We start from the raw sequence: 22,738 nt of genomic DNA, 5'->3' as shown, positions 1-22,738 counted from the left end.
GTCCGCGCTGGTTTAGGGTATGGTTCCCTTGACGACGGCGGCATATTTATAGGCGAGCCAGTGACGTAGTAGGCCCCGCCGAGGAAGTTGCAATAACGTAACGCGTACGGGGAAGGAGCCTGGAGACACGTCGCTCGCTGCCATCCTTTGAAAGATTTATTCCGTGACTGTTCACATTTGTACACTGCCGTTTCCTTTCTTGGCTAATGTGAGTAGCCTGTTTACATAACTTTTAAATAAATGTTTAGCTTATCAGAGAGCACTTGGATCTGGATTTCTTTTTCATGTATGGTCCGTTTGCCACTGACTTATGAGGAATTGATCCATGCATCCTGCCTGCTGGCTTTCTATGCTGTGAAGTCTGCTTAATTTGACCACCTGGTAAAACGGGGGTCCATGATTGGAGGTGAGAGTAGCCATTCTTACTGGTGGAGGGATCACTCTGAGTTTGGATTTTAATCGTCACCTGGTGAACATTCCTGGAATCTGGCATTTTTTGGAATTCGTTTCACACATTTTAGACTCTTTATTTTGACATGTATACAATTTATATTAATCTTATATACTGTATTTATTTATAACACGCACAGGTGTATAACACGCACCCTAACTTTAAGAGGGAAGTTTCAGGAAAAAAAACTTTCCACTGCCCCCTGCATATAACACACAGGCAGTTTACCCTCTTTTTTCAGGGTAAAAAAGTGAGTGTTATACCCCAATAAATACTATATATATATATATATATATATATATATATATATATATATATATATATATATATATATATATATATATATATATATATATATATATATATATATATTCTTACTGAATTTTGCGCTGCACTTTTTCTCTCTTTATATCTTTGCAATTTTCTGGATTTTTGTGAATATCCTGTCAGGTGTTCAGCTTGCATTATTGGGGAGGGGTTTTATTAGTTTTATTTTTGCGCTGATTGCACCCTTGATTTTCTATACAACTGTACTCGCATTGCACAGACATCGCATTCGATCGGCACCACAGTGCAGTGTCACATGAGATGTGTGATTGGAGATGCAACGGACTCAAAAAGTGTGAACCCAGCCTGAAGAAAAAGAATGGCAGAAAAGCCAGAAAGAAAGCAATCATGATTAAAGCCTGAATTCCATTGTTTTTGCTTTGCACTATGACTATTTTTGAAAAAATAGAACAGCAGAAAAGTTGTAAGGTTTGAATCTTGCTGCTGTTTAAGTTAAGAACTTGTATTTCTTTGGCTATATACTGCAAAAAAAATGCACTTTAACCGCTATTGTCTGCTTTCTAATAAAGCGACGATTGTTTGTAAAAATTGGTGTATTTCTTGACCAAAGTGAATAAAGATAACATTATATATTTTAGTAGTTATTTCTGTATTTTTTTTTTTCAATATTTTATTGTATTGAAAGATGGCAATATAGAAAATAAAATGCATTGACAAGGAGTTAAAGATAAGCATTTTCGTGGACGCAGCCGCCACGTAACTGGAATCGAGTGAACAATAAATAAAGGAAGTTGTATGGTACAACAATTGTAGATAACATTTTAGGATGGTTGCCCACGTAAGCTAAGACGTGCCGTGTAAATAAAAAAAACACGAAAGGAAACAAACATGAGGGCGTGTGATTAACCTTGAACGGCAGAGATTTGAAAAACAATGTAGAGACGTTGTCCAAGGAGAACAGGGATGTATTATCAGTAGGGAGATGTGAGGGAGTTGAGGTGTGTACGGGGGGAGCAATATAGGATGGGTGCAGAATAAATTCTAAAGGGTCTGTGGTACAATTGCAATGCATAAACCGAGGAGGGTACAATATGGGGGAGGGCAGAGCGGTTGCAACAACAGGTGGGGGGGGGTCCAGATCGGGGGGTTGGATAATAGACGCGGGAGATGTATAGGTTCCCACCACAGCTCTCGGACATCCGCTAAGATATAATCTGCTTATATTCATCTGTCGAGGTGAAGTGTATCCAGCAAGCCCAAGCTTTCATGTAGTTAGAGGGGGTATCATGAGCCTGGTGAATCAGGTTTTCCATATCTGAAGTTTGATTTATGTGTCTGAACCAGTCAGCTACAGTCGGAGGTTCTGGAGATCGCCATTTCATGGGAATGCAAAGTTTTGCTGCGTTGACTAAATGCATTGCCAGAGAACGGAAATAGACCTTTGGGGGTCTGTTGGAGAGATGGAGCAGAAACTGCGCCGACAAGAAGTCCAGGTCATAGGTCGTTATGGAGTTGGTGAGGCGATGGACCTCAGTCCAAAATGGTTGTAGTTTAGAACACGACCACCAGATGTGCAGTAAGGAACCCGGTTCGGCTCTACATCTCCAACATAAAGGGGAAACAGACGGGTAGATGGTGTGTAGTCTTAGGGGAGTCTTGTACCATCTCGAAAAATATTTAAAGGCATTTTCTTGAGTGTGTACGTTGACCGTCCCTTTATGAATGCAGGAGTACATAGCTTCCCAATTCTGGTCTGTCAGGTCTATTGAAAGATCCGTTTCCCATTTCCGGCTGGCCCAATTGTCTTTTAGGTCTGCAATCAGGGAACAATAAAGCATAAGTAGAGGAGATAAAGTGGGTCAAAGGGTCGGGACTCAAGCATAATGTTTAAAAGGGGGTGAGCTGGCGGGACCAGGCCGGTTTCGGGCGTGGTTTATCAAAAAAGTGCCTGAGTTGGACATACGTCCAGAACGGTAATGTTATTTCTGTTTTAAATAATGGTGCATGTTGTAATGCATAAAGGTACCATGGAGATGACATTTTTCAAATAATTTTACATAACGTTGGTACAATTACATAAACGCAATAAAACAGAACCATGTTTTTTTGGACCAATGAAACGTAAACTTCCTGTTGACCAAAGGAAAAAAGATGGATGGTATTGAATGGAGGGTGTACAGAACACTGGATGTGCATGTTAAAAAATAAAAATAAAAAAAGGATAAATTGAGAGAGAAATCATTTCATTTCCAAACTGATCACATCCCTGCGCATACAACCAGAGTTTGAAATTGATTTTATAGAAAAAGATTTTTGGAAAAGTGGAGATTTTTATCCAGTCGGCATTGCCGGACGTTATGTGTGGGAAGCCTGGGATGTCAACTGTTCATGGGAGTGAGTACCCCATATGATCATGACTGTCTCCATAAATACTACTCCCTGGCATTGCTGTTGGAATATCTGACTCTTTCAAAGGGCAAAGATGTTATATATCCCTGGGAATTTCTCTGCAGATAGTAGTGAAGGACACAACGGCATAGTAAGAGTTTTTTGTAATACGCTAGATTTAAAGTGGTAAGGAAGATTCAAAAACAATTGGCAAGGATACCAAATGCATTTTCAACCACCCAGCCTGCCCGGGACATCCTATAATTAAAGTTCCTCTAATCTCTTGTGAGATTAATCATGGGGAATGGTTTAATTATATGTTCACTGAGCGTTCAGCGCTTTTATCACGGGATGGTAGGTTGAGTGTCCCGCCATTGGGCTGCTTGTAGAACTCAGTTTGGTCGATGATGCTTCCATCAGAGTTCTGGCCGTTCTTGCCAATATCTAAGTAAAGGACCTTGTAGTTGGCTTCAACTATTGCTAACAAAACAATACTAAAAAAGCCCTTATAATTGTAGTAGTAGTAAGAGCCTGAATTCGGAGGTGGTACAATACGAACATGTTTGCCATCAATGGCTCCACCACAATTAGGAAGGTTCCAGTGTTGTTGGAAATCATTGGTAACCTCCTTCCACTGCTGTGCATTGGTGGAAAACAAAGGAAAAACAGGCTATTATCAAAACAAAAAAAATAAGAAGAAACTCTACAGTATTGACAAACATTATTTAAAGTAGTTGAAGATTACTAACTCTTTCCCGATACAGGAAGTTCTACAGGCTGACAACCGCAAGGGTTTGATATCTCGGGCATATTCTACCTTAGTAGCTACGATTCAAAATCCTGCTCTACTTAAATGTAGACTGCACTGGTCAACGGATGTGGGAGACATAGACGGTGACCAGTGGCACATGGCCCTGGAATTGATTAAGGTGGTATCAGTCTCGGCATTCCATAATCTCTCAATTGTTCATACTTCATAGGTCATATCCTACACCCATACAGCTCTGAGTGCAGAAGAGATTCCCCCCTATGCCCTAAATGTACCATTCACAGAGGAGACTTTATACACATGATATGGCGCTGTCCGAAGCTCACTAGATATTGGATAGAGGTCACACAGACTGTATCCGATGTAGCACGAACACCCATACCATGCACACCACTGGTGTGCCTCTTGGGATCTGTTGATGCTGAAATGTATCCAAAAGGCATCTATATAATGGTAACTAGATTATTATACCTGGCAAGAAAACTCATAGCCCGTTGTTGGCTTGCGACTAATGTGCCTACAAAGGCCCAGTGGATCGCGTATGTCAATTCTCTCCTCATTCAAGAGCAGTTGGCATACCGACACCGAAAGGCTCCAGGAAAATTTGACCTTGTATGGCAAAATTGGTTGGACACCCCCAGCCTTGCTCCCCCTCAGCTTATAATGGATAGACTGCTGCGGTTATAGACTCTAATGTTGTTTGGTAGGCCCTCCTCCTGAGCTTGGGCCTCTCCTATAATGCATACACTGTGCTGATTTAACTTGTGTGGTTTAAGGGCCTATTGTCAAGCCTGGAGGAAGGTGACTATTCTTTGTAATACACCAAAAAGTCAGCGCTCATGGATATCTACAGATCATGTAGGACCCAGTATTATTGGGAGAGAATGAAAGTTTCATGTAAAATATTAAGGAAAAAAATCCATTTATTAGAGATCAACTCCAAAAATATAAAAGTCTGTATAAAATTATATGCAAAGCTGTATAAGCAGTGTACATAAGATGCGATTTTTCCACAAGCAGCCACCAGCAAATTCATGGGGTTAAACTTCCCGGGTTCAATACACATACCATCTTATGGAAATACTGACAGTACCTTAGGGGCAGATGATGGGATGGCGGTGATGGGGAAATAGCCGTCAGACTTTCAGCAAGAGCCTGACATCAGGCACTCCACATGACTGTAGTGTCACCCCGGGCGGAGAGGATGGAGCCGTCCGACGAATCCTGCAGCCGGGGGCACAGCACGATAAGGTCACGGAGGACAAACACTCGTTCCGTTCGATCGTGTTGACGTCACACGTCTGAGACGCCGCTCTGCGTTTGAAACAGTGAAGCAAGGATGTAGTAGATGCCCTCTGGTGGAAGATCCATAGACTGCACGCTCCCATACAAACAATGTGGTGGAAGCCGCCAGCGGGAAATACAAATTTAAAACGAAGTTGATCTGAAAGACTTAAAAGATGGGTTGAATTCCCATAGATAAGGGAATCGGGGGGGGGGGGGGTCAGATGATAGCCTTGACGATGCGTTTCGCGCTTCAAATCGATTTTTCAAAGTCAAGTGTGTATGGCTTATGCAAAAGATTAAATAGTCTAAGATAAGGGGAGGGGTGATATTGGGAGGAAGAGGAAATGGATAAAAATGGGCATGTCCAGAGAAACCGAAAACTTTAACCCCTTCCAAGGCAAAAAAACAATTCATAAATTTACACATACATAATATATTAAGAATAACTAATACAGTAAATATAATTAAACATAATTGGAAAAATAATTAAAGAGTCATGCCACCTAGTGGAACATTAGAGTAATCATATAGAATGCATACAGTTATAATATTTGTTATTGGACCAAAAACGAGTACTCTTCTATAGAATTTGCTCTGTGGGTAATATAAAAGCAAATACTAAACAAGGGTGCTAGTCTCAATTTCTTTGTTTAACCCCTTTGGGGGCCAACGAATCAAACATGAATATCCAAAAGATTGGGCATGTGCTCAATCACAAACACTTCCAGATATTTGAAGTCTTTATTGTGAGAGTGATTGAAATGTCGTGGCACACTATGCTCGGTGCACCCTTTTTTTTATAAGACGGCGATGGTCACCAATTCTGGCGCGTAATTCTCTTATCGTGCGGCCTACATAAAAAAGCCCACATGGACAACGTAGTACATATATAACAAATTCGGTTGAGCATGTAATAAATTGTTTAATAATGTATTCGGTGTTGGTGCCATGTGTTATAAACTGGTAGGTTAAGCATGCTCTTTTTTTGCACTGGAATATACCCTTCCTATCATTAAAATAGGTTCTTACGTCCAGAGGAGAACCCGAGGGCTTTTTTTGTATTTTGCTAGGGGCCAAGATGTTTTTGATAGTTCGGGCCTTACGGAAAGTGACTTGAGGAATGGCTGGGAGCATTGGGGCAAATCTCTGGTCGAGATGAAGAATCTTGAAATGTTTTTTAATAATGTTAGTCACTGACTTGTATCTATCGTTGAAAGTAGACACAAATCTAATGGCATAGGCATTGTCTTGCTGTTTTTTTGGTAATTTATTATCGGAGGTGGGTTCTAAAAAGAAAGAGAATGCTTCATTTATAAGTTTTTTAGGATATCCCTTTTCCTCAAATTTTTTATGCATTAACCCACTTAGTTCGACATAATCCTCAATCCTCATTCTTGGTACAGTTTCTTTTTAATCTGTTAAACTGACCTTTAGGAATGTTATTCTTGCAAACAGGATGGTGACAGCTATTGTAATGGAGGTAAGAGTTACCATTCGGAGGTTTTGTATGGTTTCTGGTAATTATCCTATCCGACTCATTAGTTAGTACCAAATCCAAAAACACCAATTCTTGGGCGTCTAATACATGTGTAAACGTTAGACTGAATGTATTATTGTTGCAGTGAGAAAAAAAAGAGAAAAAGGCCTCAGGGGTCCCACTCCAAATGAGCACGACGTCATCAATGTACCGTCCATAGAAGACTGTGCTCAGCGAAGGGGTTATTTTGCCAAATATTTTCTTCCTCCCAATGGCCCATGGTGAGGTTGGCATAAACTGGAGCAAAATTTGCTCCCATAGCTGTCCCTTTTTGTTGCACGTAGAATTGATCACCGAAAGTAAAATTAGTTGTGCTTTAGGAAAAAATCAACAGCCTCAACCAAAAATTGGGATTGGACTGAGTTAAAATCTCCACTTTTATTCAGGAAGTGTTGTACAGCCCTAATCCCTACTTCATGGGGAATGGAGGTATATAGGGAAGCAACATCCAAGGAAGCCCACAGATAACCTGGTTCCCACAAGTAATGTTGTAGGGCATCAATAACCTCTTTAGAGTCCTTAACCACTTGCTTACTGGCCCATAGTCAAAAGACGTCCTGTTTTTAAAGATGGATATCTCGAGAATGGCAGCAGCTGCTGCCACAAACGAGGTATCCATCTTTAGTGTGCGCGGTCCTGTAAACGATAACGGTGGTCTCCGCGGCGGATTCGCCGCGAGATCGCCGCTATCGGTGGCGGGAGAGGGGCCCCCCCTCCCGCCGCTCTCCCGTGCCCTCCGCCGCTTACCGTAGCCGTCGGTAGCGGCGGAGGCGATCAGGACCGTTCGGCTGGTGACTGGGGACGAGACTGAAGGAAAAATCTCCTTCACCCGTCCCCATAGCTCTGCTGGGCGGAAGTGACGTCAAAACGTCAGTCCCGCCCAGCTTCTTAAAGAAACATTTTTTTTTTTTGTCATTTGAAAAAATGACATTTTCAATTTTTTTTTTCTTGCATTTTAGTCTAAATATAAGATCTGAGGTCTTTTTGACCCCAGATCTCATATTTAAGAGGACCTGTCATGCTTTTTTCTATTACAAGGGATGTTTACATTCCTTGTAATAGGAATAAAAGTGATCAATTTTTTTTTTATTTCAGTGTAAAAAAATTATAAACTAATTAAAAATAAATAAGAAAACAAAAAAAAAATGTTTTAAAACGCCCCGTCCCGACGAGCTCGTGCACAGAAGCGAACGCATACGCGAGTAGCGCCCGCATATGAAAACGGTGTTCAAACCACACAAGTGAGGTATCGCCGCGATCGTTGGAGCGAGAGCAATAATTCTAGCCCTAGACCTACCCTGTAGCTCAAAAAATGCAACCTGTAGAATTTTTTAAACGTCGCCTATCGAGATTTTTAAGGGTAAAAGTTTGACGCCATGCCACGAGCAGGCACAATTTTTAAGCATGACATGTTGGATATCATTTTACTCTGCGTAACATTATCTTTCACAATATATAAAAAAATTGGGCAAAATTTATTGTCTTATTTTTTAATTCAAAAAAGTTTTTTTTTCAAAAAAAGTGCGCTTGTAAGACCGTTGCGCAAATACGGTGTGACAAAAAGTATTGCAATGACTGCCATTTTATTCTCTAGGGTGTTAGAAAAATATATATATATATATATATATATATATATATATATATATATATATATATATATATATATAATGTTTGGGGGTTTTAAGTAATTTTCTAGCAAAAAAAACTGTTTTAGTCTCGTAAACACCGAATCTGAAAAACAGGCTCGGTAAGCAAGTGGTTAATATAGGAAGGTAATTGGATAACAAGAGGTTGTAACATGTAATCAATATAAGTGGATAGCCCACTAAGAAAACTGTTGGTACTGGCTACGATAGGGTGCCCTGGGGAATCGGTAAGGGATTTATGAATTTTGGGCAGGTGGTAGAAGTGAGGAGTGCTACATTCAGAAGGTAGATAAAAATTGCCTCTCTTTTTTGGCGAGGACTCCTTTTTCCCATGCTGTATATATTAGAGTTTTAAGTGTCTGCTTGTAACCAGGAAGGGGGTCCCTGGATAGTTTCAAATATGTATCGGTATCAGTCAATAGGCGGCTAGCCTCCTTGAGGTAGTCCATTTTATTTTGAATGACTATACTACCCCCTTTGTCAGCCTGTTTAATGATGATAGTGGCGTTGGTCTTTAGGTCCCTGAGAGCTTGGTTTTCTTCTCTGGTCAAGTTGTTCTGTTTGGGATTTTTAGGTTTGTCACAAAGGGCTAGCAGGTCCTTATACACAGCCTGATAGTAAGTCTCAATAAATGGCCCTTTAGAGGAGCTAGGAAAAAAAGTAGATTTCAGTTTGAAAGAGGTATTTAACATAGGGGGTTCTAATTGAGAAGTGGGAACATAACCCTCCATTTGGCCCTCTGACCATAAGTCTTCCAAGATTTGTAGTACATCCTCCTCCAACATAGCCGGTGGGCTATCCACTTATATTGACTACATGTTACAACCTCTTGTTATCCAATTACCTTCCTATATTAAGGACTCTAAAGAGGTTATTGACGCCCTACAACATTACTCGTGGGAACCAGGTTATCTGTGGGCTTCCTTGGATGTTGCTTCACTATATACCTCCATTCCCCATGAAGTAGGGATTAGGGCTATACAACACTTCCTGAATAAAAGAGATGTTAACTCGCTCCAATCCCAATTTTTGGTTGAGGTCAATTTTTGCCTAAAGCACAACTATTTTACTTTCTGTGATCAATTCTACGTGCAACTAAAAGGGACAGCTATGGGAGCAAATTTTGCTCCAGTTTATGCCAACCTCACCATGGGCCATTGGGAGGAAGAAAATATTTGGCAAAATAACCCCTTCGCTGAGCACATAGTCTTCTATGGACGGTACATTGATGACGTCGTGCTCATTTGGAGTAGGACCCCTGAGGCCTTTTTCTCTTTTCTTTCTCACTGCAACAATAATGCATTCAGTCTAACGTTTACACATGTATTGGACCCCCAAGAATTGGTGTTTTTGGATTTGGTACTAACTAATGAGTCGGATAGGATAATTACCAGAAACCATACAAAACCTCCGAATGGTAACTCTTACCTCCATTAAAATAGCTGTCACCATCATGTTTGGAAGAATAACATTCCTAAAGGTCAGTTTAACAGATTAAAAAGAAACTGTACCAAGAATGAGGATTATGTCAAACTAAGTGGGTTAATGCATACAAAATTTGAGGAAAAGGGATATCCTAAAAAACTTATAAATGAAGCATTCTCTTTCTTTTTAGAACCCACCTCTGATAATAAATTACCGAAAAAACAGCAAGACAATGCCTATGCCATTAGATTTGTGTCTACTTTCAACGATAGATACAAGTCAGTGACTAACATTATTAAAAAACATTTCAAGATTCTTCATCTCGACCAGAGATTTGCCCCAGTGCTCCCAGCCATTCCTCAAGTCACTTTCCGTAAGGCCCGAACTATCAAAAACATCTTGACCCCTAGCAAAATACAAAAAAAGCCCTCGGGTTCTCCTCTGGACATAAGAACCTATTTTAATGATAGGAAGGGTATATTCCAGTGCAAAAAAAGAGCATGCTTAACCTGCCAGTTTATAACACATGGCACCGACGGGATAACCATGCGTTCTGGTAAAGAATACATTATTAAACAATTTATTACATGCTCAACCGAATTTGTTATATATGTACTACATTGTCCATGTGGGCTTTTTTATGTAGGCCGCACGATGAGAGCATTACGCGCCAGAATTGGTGACCATCGCCGTCTTATAAAAAAAGGGTGCACCGAGCATAGTGTGCCACGACATTTCACTCTCACAATAAAAACTGCAAATATCTGGAAGTGTTAGTTGTGCCCTTGGGGATGTGCTCAATCACAAACGACCAACGAGAGATTTTCCCTTCTATGTAGAAGGGAAGTCTTTTGGATATTCATGTTTGATTCGTTGGCCCCAAAGGGGTTAAACAAAGAAATTGAGACTACCACCCTTGTTTAGTATTTGCTTTTGGTCCTCGTTTTTGGTCCAATAACAAATATTATAACTGTATGCATTCTATATGATTACTATAATGTTCCACTAGGTGGCATGACTCTTTAATTATAATTTTTCCAATTATGTTTTTTGATATATAATTTTTTTTTTAAATTTTTATATAATTTTTCAGATTATGTTTAATTATATTTACTGTATTAGTTATTCTTAATATATTATGTATGTGTAAATTAATGAATTGTTTTTTTTGCCTTGGAAGGGGTTAAAGCTTTCGGTTTCTCTGGACATGCCCATTTTTATCCTCTTCCTCCCAATATCACCCCTCCCCTTATCTTAGACTATTTAATCTTTTGCATAAGCCATACACACTTGACTTTGAAAAAGCGCTTTGAAGCGCGAAACCCGTCGTCAAGGCTATCATCTGACCCCCCCCCCCGATCCCCTTATCTATGGGAATTCAACCCATCTTTTAAGTCTTTCAGATCAACTTCATTTTAAATTTGTATTTCCCGTTGGCGGCTTCCACCACATTGTATGGGAGCGTGCAGTCTATGGATCTTCCACCAGAGGGCATCTACTACATTCTTGCTTCGCTGTTTCGACCGTAGAGCGGCGTCTCAGACATGTGACGTCAACACGATCGAACGGAATGAGTGTTTGTCCTCCCTGACCTTATCGTGCTGTGCCCCCGGCTGCAGGATTCCTCGTCGCTCCGTCCTCTCTGCCCCGCGGTGACACTTCGGTCATGTGGAGTGCCTGATGTCAGGCTCTTGCTGAAGGTTTGACGGCTATTTCCCCATCACCGCCATCCCATCATCTGCCCCTAAGGTACTGTCGGTATTATTTCAATACAATGGCATGTGTATTGAACCCGGGAAGTTTAACCCCATGAATTTGCTGGTGGCTGCTTGTGGAAAATCACATCTTATGTACACTGCTTATACAGCTTTGCATATAATTTTATACGGAGTTGATCTCTAATAAATGGATTTTTTTCCTTAATATTTTACATGAAACTTTCATTCTCTCCCAATAATACTGGGTCCTATATGATCTGTAGATATCCATGAGCGCGGACTTTTTGGTGTATTTTGTGTATGTTTGGTACTTCTGGGTACCACGATTCCCGCAGCGCAGGACTGTCTATCTTATACCCTACATACAAGTTACATTAGGGTCACCTTTATCCTTGTCTAGCGCCAGTGATTTTTTTGTGTATTTATTCTTTGTAATGTTGTATTCTACCCTATTTTATTTTATCTCTTTCCCTCCCCCCCCTTTTTTTTCTTTTGTTTATGAAAAACAAGGTTATATATACAACTTATACCAGGTAACTGCATCATATGTGTTGCATGTGTGATTTGTGTATAATTCAACTGTGGGGCATTATGTTTATCCCCTTATTGTGACTCAGTTACTCAGTTTTTGATAAAAAATAAATAAAAAAAAATAGTTGTAAAGTCTTGAGGGTTTTTCACTTTGATTCATTCTCTGCATTAAGGTTAAAGTAGCCCCTGAAGGGCCCCCCTTTTTCTTAACTCTACCTGATCGTTCCTGCATCCAGGATGAACCCAGCAGCTCCAGCCGATGTCTCAGGTCTTGGATAGATTTAATTAATTTCATTAGATGGAATGATAGCAGCAGGAGTCATTGAATCCCACTGCTGTAAATAAAAGTTAAGTTCTGCTGTCTGTGTCAATGAATGCGGCAGCAGGACTTGGGATTGCATCCGCACAAGTGGTCCCAGGAAATGCAGCTCTCTGTAGGGCACTCGCTGAGGAGGAGGAGGAGGAGCCAGGAGCCCCCCAGGGACACCCCAAGCACTGTACCTAATGCACTGTAATATATTCTTTAATGCCACAAAAGAGCTTTGCCGGTCTCTGGGATGGTTTGTCAGCGTAGCTATTAGCCATTGTTCAGGGCTAATAGATTCCCGCATTGGTGTATCATTTTTGATGATCAATGGTGTGAGAGATTGCAGCAGAATTTGGAAACTGTCATCATTCATCCTTGGAAAATGTTGATAACCGTCTGGATTGTTCTCTTGCAACTTTTTTTTAGAACAGACATATGGGAGTATTTCTGACAGTCCTGCAGCCATTGCTTGGACCATGTCGTCCTTGTTTTTTCTTTTTAATTACATTTTGCATAGCCAATATCCCCAACATGGCAATTGGAAGTGCTGGGTCCTGCATTCCTTCTGGAACGTTCCCTGTTCCTTATGTGAAAAGAAACGTCTGGAGAGCAATACACGGATACGCCTGTACACTACGAATGGATAGCCAAAATGGCAGACACAGGGGTCACACGTAAACACGAACTAAGTCGTACGATAATCTGATAGTGTGTACGAGGCATTAGTGGCCAGTAAGCAAGTGGTTGCTCTCCAGTCTCACAATTTTTTTTTAACAGTTGCATGTTTGGCGGCGGCCTAACAACATGGCGCCGTAAGGACCTTGGGCGGTAGCAGCAGCAGCTCCATGCTTCTCCCCAGGTGATCAGACAACCGGGATTTTGAAGCTGAATCACCCTCATCTTACCTGGTGTTTCCGACCTATATCCTCGCGGCCTTCCGGGTGGAGCTGAGGGTAGCCGAGCCAGTGTTGCAGTCGGGCTGGGCGAACGGTCTGGAGTGTGGACCGGCCGTGGGCGCTAGCCGTAGCCCCGGGGGGTGTGCGCGTGCATCAGCGTTGCGACACCCTGGACGCCATCGGGTGGAGAATCGGCTGCCAACCACTAGGCGGAGTGGAGTGCCAGACCATCAGGTGCAAGGACGGAGTGAGAAGAGCGGATACCTCACGAGACTTCGCCTGGTCCCGCTACAGACGCCGACACTCACACGTGCACGTCCTGCACGGAGGAGAAAGGAGGAGATCGCGGGGTACCGCTTTGGATACGGAAGTGGAGGGTCCGGCTGTGGAGATCTCAGGGACCAGGGAGAACCGAGCAGTGCCAAGACACGTCCTCATAGAGTCCATTGAACGGACGAATCCCTCCATCCCTGTGAGTGCTGTGGACCGCTGCGTGGAGAAGGTGGTAAGAGGATTAAGAGGAATAAGAACTGTATTTGGTGTTCCACAGCTGTGTATTTTTGACTGTCATTTTGCCCCGCTGGCTACAACCGTATACACATAAGAGCTAGCCAGCCCACAGAGCCCACAAGGAGGCACCGGAAAAATCCTGTAGTTGTGTCTGATCTGTGGGGTTAAAGGATTGATATAACCATTGTGGCAACAAGGATTCTTCTTAAAACGGCAACTACTTGACTAATAGAAATATGCTGGTTATAAATGTATGGAACGGTGCATAGAACAGTACGCAAGGGTACAAAAGTTCTAGGGAGTGCTGTAAAAAGCCCTGAAGGTCTGTTTTGGGTGAAGTGGTATTAAGTACCAATGACTGTTAACCTGCTGATATCCTGTTAAAGGAAATAAGTTGGCTGTCTGACTATATGCAAATTCTGGGTTTTTTCTTTTTGAGTGGAAATTGAGTGGAAATTATACCCTGATAAAAGAAATACGTTGGATATTGCCACATAGAAATGCACACACAGACAGAGCCCTTAAGTGTATAGAAGTCCCAGGGAGGGGGGGTGAAGCTCCAAGTAAAGCGGATATAGGATTGTGCGGGGTGGAGATTCCATCAAAATTATCAAAAGGGCAAAATGGTACGCAAGGCCCCAAAAAACACGCAGGGAGGTGGATCCGGCCGCAGTACAATGAGGTCTTATCTTGTTTCTGAAGGACTGGAGCGATTACCGGATAGTCCTAAAGGAGACGGGGATAATGGTATACCTGAGACACCTCTAAAAAACAAGGGACAGACTGAGGGGGAGACCCCAGGGAAACAGAAGGAGAAAAATAAAGATCAATCCCCAGCAGTGAAAGGCCAAAGTAAAGTCTTAAAGACCCCTGAGCTCCAACAACAACAAACAAGCATGTTCTCTGATATCCCCCCTGAAGACACTCAAGCCCCACCAACTAGACAGGATATGATGGATATGTCAGAAATGATATTACGTCTAGAGAGAACTATTAAGGGGGAAATGGGGGCAACAAGAAGAGATATTCAGAGTGTGCTACAGAGAGTGGAAGGGATAGAGGAACAATTAGAGGAACATAGAAATGCAATAACGGAATTAAGAGAAAGAGCTGATATGGATTGGATTGAAATAAGAAATGCCCGTTATAAACTAGAGGATCAAGAGAACCGCAGCAGAAGAAAAAACTTGCGTATAAGGGGCCTCCCAGAAGAAGTCAAAGATATAGAATTGGGGGAGGTGCTGCAAGGCATATTCAATACAGCTCTAAAAAGGGAGGTGACAGCCCCTATGCATTTTGAACGGGCCCATAGGATACAAAAACCATTTAACACACAAAGAGACCTACCAAGAGACACTATAGTCAGATTTCTAGAATATAGTCAAAAAGAGTTGGTATCTCAAACTACGAGGAATTCAGCAACTATGGAGTATAAGGGGGTCAAGTTACTCTTGTTCTCAGACCTCGCACCAGAGACACTAGCACGAAAAAGGGCGCTGAAACCACTGACTAGTCTCCTACAAACAAAGGACATACCATATAGATGGGGTTTCCCAGCCTGCCTGTCGGTTAAGTATCAGGGGGTCTCAGCGGTTATTCGCTTCCCTGAAGATGTAAAGGAATTTTGCATAAAGCTGAATATTCAGCCGATGCAACTAGACAACTGGGAAAAGAGACCTCCAGCCTGGAGAAGATGGAGGGAACAGGAATGGAATAGGGCATAGTTTATTCAGTTTATTCTTGATGTAGGGTTCCTTTTTCTGGGGACTGGGACGGGAGGAGGGTGGGATGGGAGGACGGGGGACAAGGGTGCCTGGCCACCAGGTATCCGCGGGGATTGTCCCCTGCCTCTGACCTCCCCTCGGCCCGCTCTTTTTGTAATGAGGGTTCTCAGTAAGGATAGGAACCAGAGGAAGAATAAAGGATGCTGCCTGGGGAGGGGGGAAACATGGAGCTGATATGCCGTCCCTGGACCAGGTGCCGTCCTACTTTAATGGACGGGGCCTGGGAAATGGGGGGTCATAGTAGACGTCCCGAGGAAAGGCTTACTCGGCAAGTGGCCTGGATGGGCACAGTCCGAGTGAGTCTTAGCATTGAGGATCAATGCGCTGGGGGGGGGGGGGGGTGGGAAAGGGGGGGATGTATGTTGTTTATGTTGTTTGTGTGGTCTCAAGGTACCTCGGCTGAGATTTTTTTCTGGAATAATATTAGTTTGATGTTAAATCAGGAGTATGGTTTAGATTTTCTATATAATAAGAAAGGGCCTGGAGTCTCTCATGTCCCGTGGGGATAAGATGCGTGCTCCCAATCAGGGGGGGGAAAAAAAAAAAAAAAATATATGAATTATAATAAATGGCTGCACTAAAGATTGTTACGTACAATGTACGAGGGTTAAATAGCCCAAGCAAGCGGTATCAGATACTACAGGAGATGAAGAGACTCTCGGCCAACATAGTGTTCCTCCAGGAAACCCACCTAAAAATAACATCAAAAACTAGACTAAACTCAAAGGAGTTCCCTACATGGATTCATAGTTATTCGCCTAACAATAGAGCAAAGGGTATTGCAATAGGGTTCGATAGGAACATAAGGTTCTCTTTAGAAGCTACAGAAATAGACCCTGACGGAAGATTCCTATTTGTTAAAGGCACTGTCTTAAATATGAGATATACATTGGTAAATGTATACTGCCCCAATGTTAGGCCAGCTGTATACCTGAGGAAAATTTTGAACAAACTAGAAGGATTTAGAGAGGGTATGGTGATTCTAGCAGGTGACCTAAATCTTGTATTTGATCCACTATTAGACACCCATCCCATCTCATTGAGATCAGAGGGGAAATATCTCAGAATAATTAAACATAAATTACATCAGATGCAACTGGTGGAAGTCTGGAGAATTCTCCATCCAAAAGACAAGGACTTTACATATTTTTCATCGGTTCATGGGTCATATTCTAGAATCGACCATGTCCTGCTAGATCATCGGCTGCTTGAGGGACTGATGAAGATAGAAATAAAATCTATAACGCTATCCGATCATGCTCCAGTGGTAGTGTCCCTAGATTCAGGGGAGATCCCGGCTGGACAGCATGTATGGAGATTAGACGAGTCCCTAATAAATAACACCAAAACAGCCGATGACCTGGAAAAGGATATGTGTATATTCTTTAAAGAAAATGATACTGAAAATATCGCACCAGCAACGCTCTGGGAAACGCATAAGGCATTTATGAGAGGGAGGTTGATAGCAGAAAAAGCCAAGCGGAAGAAGATCAGGCAGGCACGGAAACAAACATTACTAGAGGAACTTCAGGCCCTTGAACGGAAACATAAAGAAGTACAGGAAGAGCAGGTTCTAAGGGCACTAACTAGTAAAAGAGAAGAGCTCCGTGACCTCTTGGAGCAGGAAACAAAATGGGTCTTTAACAATGTGAACAATAAATTCTACGCGTTGGGTAATAAGCCGGGGAGACTGTTAGCAAGGACCATAAAGTCAAGAAACACGCAGAACTCTATCCTGAAAATAAAAGACAGGAATGGAGATATGAGACACTCCACTAGGGAGATAGCTAAAACATTCTACGAATACTACCAAGACTTATATAATGTTAATAAGGGGCAAGGGGACACAGATGTCCAGAATAAAAGGGAAAAAATTAAACAATATCTAGAGAAGGTTAAGACCCCAGGTTTGGCAGAGGAAGTAATAAGCAACCTAGAAAAAGAAATAACAAAAGAGGAAATAAGCCAAACGATTAAGAGCATTAAAATGGGTAAGAGTCCTGGCCCCGACGGGTACACGTCATTATATTATAAAAGGTTTGGGGAAATATTAGTGCCATTTTTTCAGAAATATATGAACTCCATAGGAGGGGGTATGGTAATGCGTAAGGAGGCCTTGAACGCTCACATAACTCTGATAGGGAAGGAAGATAAGGACCCTTCCCTATGTGCCAGTTACAGGCCGATATCTTTAATAAATGTGGACATAAAAATCTATTCAAAAATCCTTGCAGAGAGAATAAGACCACTCTTAATAGGCCTGATAGATAATGACCAGGCAGGGTTCATACCCGGGAGAGAAACAAGAGAAAATATCTTAAGAGTGATACTTTTGTTGCAGAAAGCAAAGAGGAATAAAGAACCAGTAGTTTTCCTGTCCTTAGATGCCGAAAAGGCGTTTGACAGGCTGGATTGGGAATTTATGATAGCAAACTTATCCCATATAGGACTTGGCCCAAGTATGCTCAGGTGGATAGGAGCTCTGTATTCGGCTCCCTCGGCCCAGGTGAGGGTGAATGGCACCCTCTCGGATAGCTTCTCACTTTTTAATGGGACCCGGCAAGGATGTCCGCTATCGCCTCTCCTATTCGTCCTATCATTGGAGCCTTTATTGGAAACAATACGGATGAAGCAGGAAATAGAAGGGATAAAACTGGAGAGAAGGGAGCACAAGATATCTGCATTTGCGGACGACATGATGCTATTTGTATCTAATCCTAGGGAGACACTGCCTAAAATAATGGCGGAATATGAAAAGTACGGGGAGATTTCAAATCTCAAAATTAATAAAGAAAAAACTGAGATTCTAAGTATAGCATTAAGTCCGCAGGACCGTAGGGAGCTTGAGGTCCTTTATCCATTTAAATGGAAGCAGAGGAGGATGAAATATCTAGGTATATACTTGTCTAGCACAGAAAGATACTTCTATGAAGATAACTACATACTATTACTGAATAAAGTAAAATCAGACTTAAAAGGTTACAGCATAGATAGAGTATCATGGTGGGGAAGGGTTAACACTATAAAAATGATGATTCTGCCAAAAGTCCTTTATATCTTTCAAACACTTCCGATAAAAATTCCAGAAATGTACTTTAAAGTCCTCGAAAAGATAATAGGAGGCTTTATATGGAGGGGAAAAAAGTCGCGTATAGCAGTGGATACTCTGATTAGATCTAAAGAGGAAGGGGGAATACAGTTGCCGGACTTTAGAAGGTATTATGAGGCGGCGGTATTGAGGAGGATCACAGACTGGGTGCAGGGGGAGGATGGGAGTAAAAAAAAGTGGGTAGAAGTTGAAGAAAGTTTAAGTAAGAAAGAGCTGGGAAATATAATATGGGTACCGAGGCAATATAGAGGATTACCCCTGGACACGCCTGCAATAACAAAAGAAACTCTTAGAATATGGGATAAGGTCTGTAAGAAAAATAAACTGCTCTATAATAGCCCTCTGCTGCCTCTTACGGGTACAGATTTCTTCCCGCCGGGTAAAGAGGGGGGGATTTACCTGAGGTGGGCAACCTCGGACACTTTAAGACTGAAGGATATAATGAAAGGAAATGAACTATGTACGTTGGGAGAACTCCAAGAGAAATATGGTCTGTCCTTAGGGGACAGATGGAGATACAGACAAATTCAACATTTTGTGGGTACTTTGCCAAAGCCCCTGCGAGATATAAGTGATCTAAATCTCTGGGAAAAATATATGACCCAAGATGAATCTGGGAAACGGGGAATATCAAGTATCTACAAAATGTTGACAACCAAGATAGAGATAGGGAAATTGAAAATAATAGAAAGCTGGGAAATAGAACTCAATCAAACTATACCCAATAAAAAGAAGAGACAGGTATTAGAATATGTCCAGGCCACATCGATGGATGCAAAAGTAAAAGAAACTAACTATAAGCTACTAACTAAATGGTACTACGTTCCAACTAAATTGCATAGAATGAATAGTGAGTCCTCCCCCCTATGCTGGAGAGAGTGTGGGATGGAGGGAACTCATGCCCACATATGGTGGCAATGCCCCCTTATACAGGTATACTGGCGTGAGATATTAGGACTGATTAAAAAAATTAGTGGATATGAGATAAGATATGACCCATGGGAATGTCTGTTTCATACCACGAGTCTGTCCAGGAAAAAGTATAGAGATACCTTGGTCCCGTTCCTGTTGAACGGAGCCAAGGCACTGATACCTAGGAACTGGAGGGAAAAAAGAGCACCTTCGACAGGGGAATGGCTCCAAGAAATTGATAGAATTAAAGTGATGGAGGAACTGTGGGCCTTCCATGTAGAGGACGGGCCAAGATTTGAAACGATATGGAAGGGATGGAGGGACTATAGGGCCGGGGGGCGAGATGGGGAAGATGGGGGAGGAGGGAGCAGGGGGGATTAGAGGAGACCGCTAGCTAGGACTTCTTCAAGAGTACCCCCCCCCCCCCTGTGTTTCCTTTTTTTTTTTTTTTTTTTTTTTTTTTTTTTTTTTTTTTTTTTTTTTTTTTTTTTTTTTTTTTGTGTTTGGGGTGGTTTCTATTTTTAAATGTGGGTAAGGTTCACAATAAGGGGAAATTATAGTCCCTATAATAGATTGTTCTGTCTTTGTTTATTTTCTCCTTTTTCTTTATAATATAGGGGAAATTGCGTACTCCCCTTCTGATTCTGTAGTTGGTATTAGCTATCTAAATTTTTTTTTTTTTTTATTTTTTCCTTTTGTACACAGAATCACATTTATAACAAGGGGAATTAACCCTATGTTCTATATTATATCCTAGATAGGCCTAATGTTTGTCTTTTTTTTTGTCTTCACTACACAGGGGAATCTTAAAAAAAAAGAAAAAAAGGAAAAGGAAAACTTTTTTTTTTTTTTTTTTTTTTGTTTTTTTTTTTTTTTTTTTTGTTTTCTTTTTTTTTTTTTTTTTTGCTCATTGAAGTAAATACACAATTAGGGGAAATGATCCCTACACTCTATATAGACTTCTTACAGATTTTTTTTTTTTTTTTTTTTTTCTTTTTATCTTTTTCACAATTTAGGGGAAAGTGCCCTTTTCTCCCCTTCCTACTATTTAGCACCTGATTTTTTTTTTTTTTCCTCACAATTTAGGGGAATGTGCCCTTTTTTTTTTTTTTTCTCCCCATCTTAATATTTAGCACCTGAGCTTTTTTTTTTTTTTTTTTTTTTTTTTTTTTCTCTTTTCCTTTTGTACACAGAATCACATTTATAACAAGGGGAATTAACCCTATGTTCTATATTATATCCTAGATAGGCCTAATGTTTGTCTTTTTTTTGTCTTCACTACACAGGGGAATCTTAAAAAAAAAAGAAACTTTTTTTTTTTTTTTTTTTTTTTTTTTTTTTTTCTCTCTCCCTCTCTCTCTCCCTCCTTTTTCCCTCTGTCTCTATCTTTGCCCTTCCCTCCCATCAAATATGGGTAGGGCATTTCCTACCCCTAGGTATTTCCCATGGTTAAGAGATGGGGAAAGACTGGTTCAGGAGGTAAAAAGGGACAGAGAAATCTAGGAGTAGGACTGGCAGAGGACTATCCAGCTTCTATACTAGCTTAGGAAGGGGTATATCTTGAGACCTTGTATGTTAATTTGTATATTGATTTTATGTTGTATTTATTGTACTGTTTTGTAAAGAAATTAATAAAAGATTTGAAAAAAAAAAAAAGTTGCATGTTTGGCGTTGCAGAGGAGGTCTGGTGCGAGAATTATTGCTCTCGCTCTAATGATCGTGGCGATGCCTTGCATGTGTGATTTGAACACTCTTTGCATTTGTGGGGGTGACTTACATATGCGTTCGCTTTTGTGCATGAGCATGGAGGGATAGGGCGCTTTAAAATATATATATATATATATATATATATATATATATATATATATATATATATATATATATATATATATATATATATATATATATATATATATAATAATATTTTTTTTTTTTTTAATTTATTTATTATATATATATATATATATATATATATATATATATATATATATATATATATATATATATATATATAATATTTTTTTTTTTTTTTATTTATTTATTATATATATATATATATATATATATATATATATATATATATATATATATATTTTTTTTTTTTTTACACTGTCCCTTGATTTTTTTTTTTTTTTTTATCACCTTTTATTCTTGTCACAAGTAATCTAAGCATTCCTTGTGACAGTAATAGGTAGTGACAGTTACTCTTTATGGAGGGATCTGGGGTCTACAAGACCATGAATCTCTCCTTTGCACTATTAAGCATTCAAAACGCCAAGTTTGGTTGCTTTAAATACTGTAATCTTTTTAAATCTGGCACCTTTAGCCTCCTTTCACATTTGTACGACTTCAAAGTCGCGCTATTTTGCCGCGATTCGCGGCCGCGATTTCAATGAATGCCTGTGTAAGTGGCATCAAAATCTGACCAAAGTAGTGCAAGGACTACTTTGAAGTGGGCACAACTTAAAGTCGTGCCAGTATGAATGTTAGTCATTGAAAATAATGGAGAATGACTTGTCATACGATTTTGCAGTCCAAAATCGTGAGACAAGTCGTATAAGTGTGAAAGGGGACTTAAGGCTTTAGTAAACCAGAAGTGATGTCATGACTTTATTTTAAAAAATTGATTTAAAAAATAAAAAAAAAAGGTCAAAAATGTGCAAATTTCTCATCAAGTGTCACCAAGGAGTATGCAATTGAATATTTAATCACTTGCAGAACAGAAGGAGTGGTGTATGCTCTGGAATGTCCATGCTCCTTGCAATATATTGGATGCACAAAACGCCCCCTCTGGAAGCGTCTAAGAGAGCATGTTCAGAATATCGAAAAAGGATATACTAAACATAGTGTCTCTCGTCACTTTGAGTTATGTCACCAAAAAAAAAAAACAAGAGAAATGAAATTCTGGGCAATTCAGAAATACAGTCCTCACTGGAGAGGTAGCCATAAGGTGAGAGAAATCAGTAAGGCTGAATCTAGATGGATCCATGAGATGAGATCCCTCTCGCCTAATGGCCTTTAACATTGATTTTGATTTAAACTGTTTTATTTCTGATTTTTAATTTTTATTATTCTTTATTATTTTTTAATTATAATATTAATTATATTTAATTATGTACCTCTAAATGTTTATCAGTATTGGTGTATCTGTTAGATTATATACAATATCATACATCCAGG

The 22,738-nt window shown here is 40.5% G+C and overlaps 1 protein-coding gene across 1 annotated transcript in view; it reads left to right on the top strand.

Annotated features, from left to right (window-relative positions):
- Positions 1–22,738, top strand: part of TRPM4 (transient receptor potential cation channel subfamily M member 4) — a 682,714-nt gene that overhangs the window by 228,014 nt on the left and 431,962 nt on the right. The gene's annotated exons all lie outside the window — the stretch shown is intronic.

The sequence above is a fragment of the Rana temporaria genome, chromosome 10 (assembly GCF_905171775.1).
Source record: "Rana temporaria chromosome 10, aRanTem1.1, whole genome shotgun sequence".
Taxonomy (NCBI): domain Eukaryota; kingdom Metazoa; phylum Chordata; class Amphibia; order Anura; family Ranidae; genus Rana; species Rana temporaria.
The sequence above is the reverse complement of the archived record's forward strand: the minus strand, read 5'-3'. Positions and strand labels throughout refer to the sequence as shown.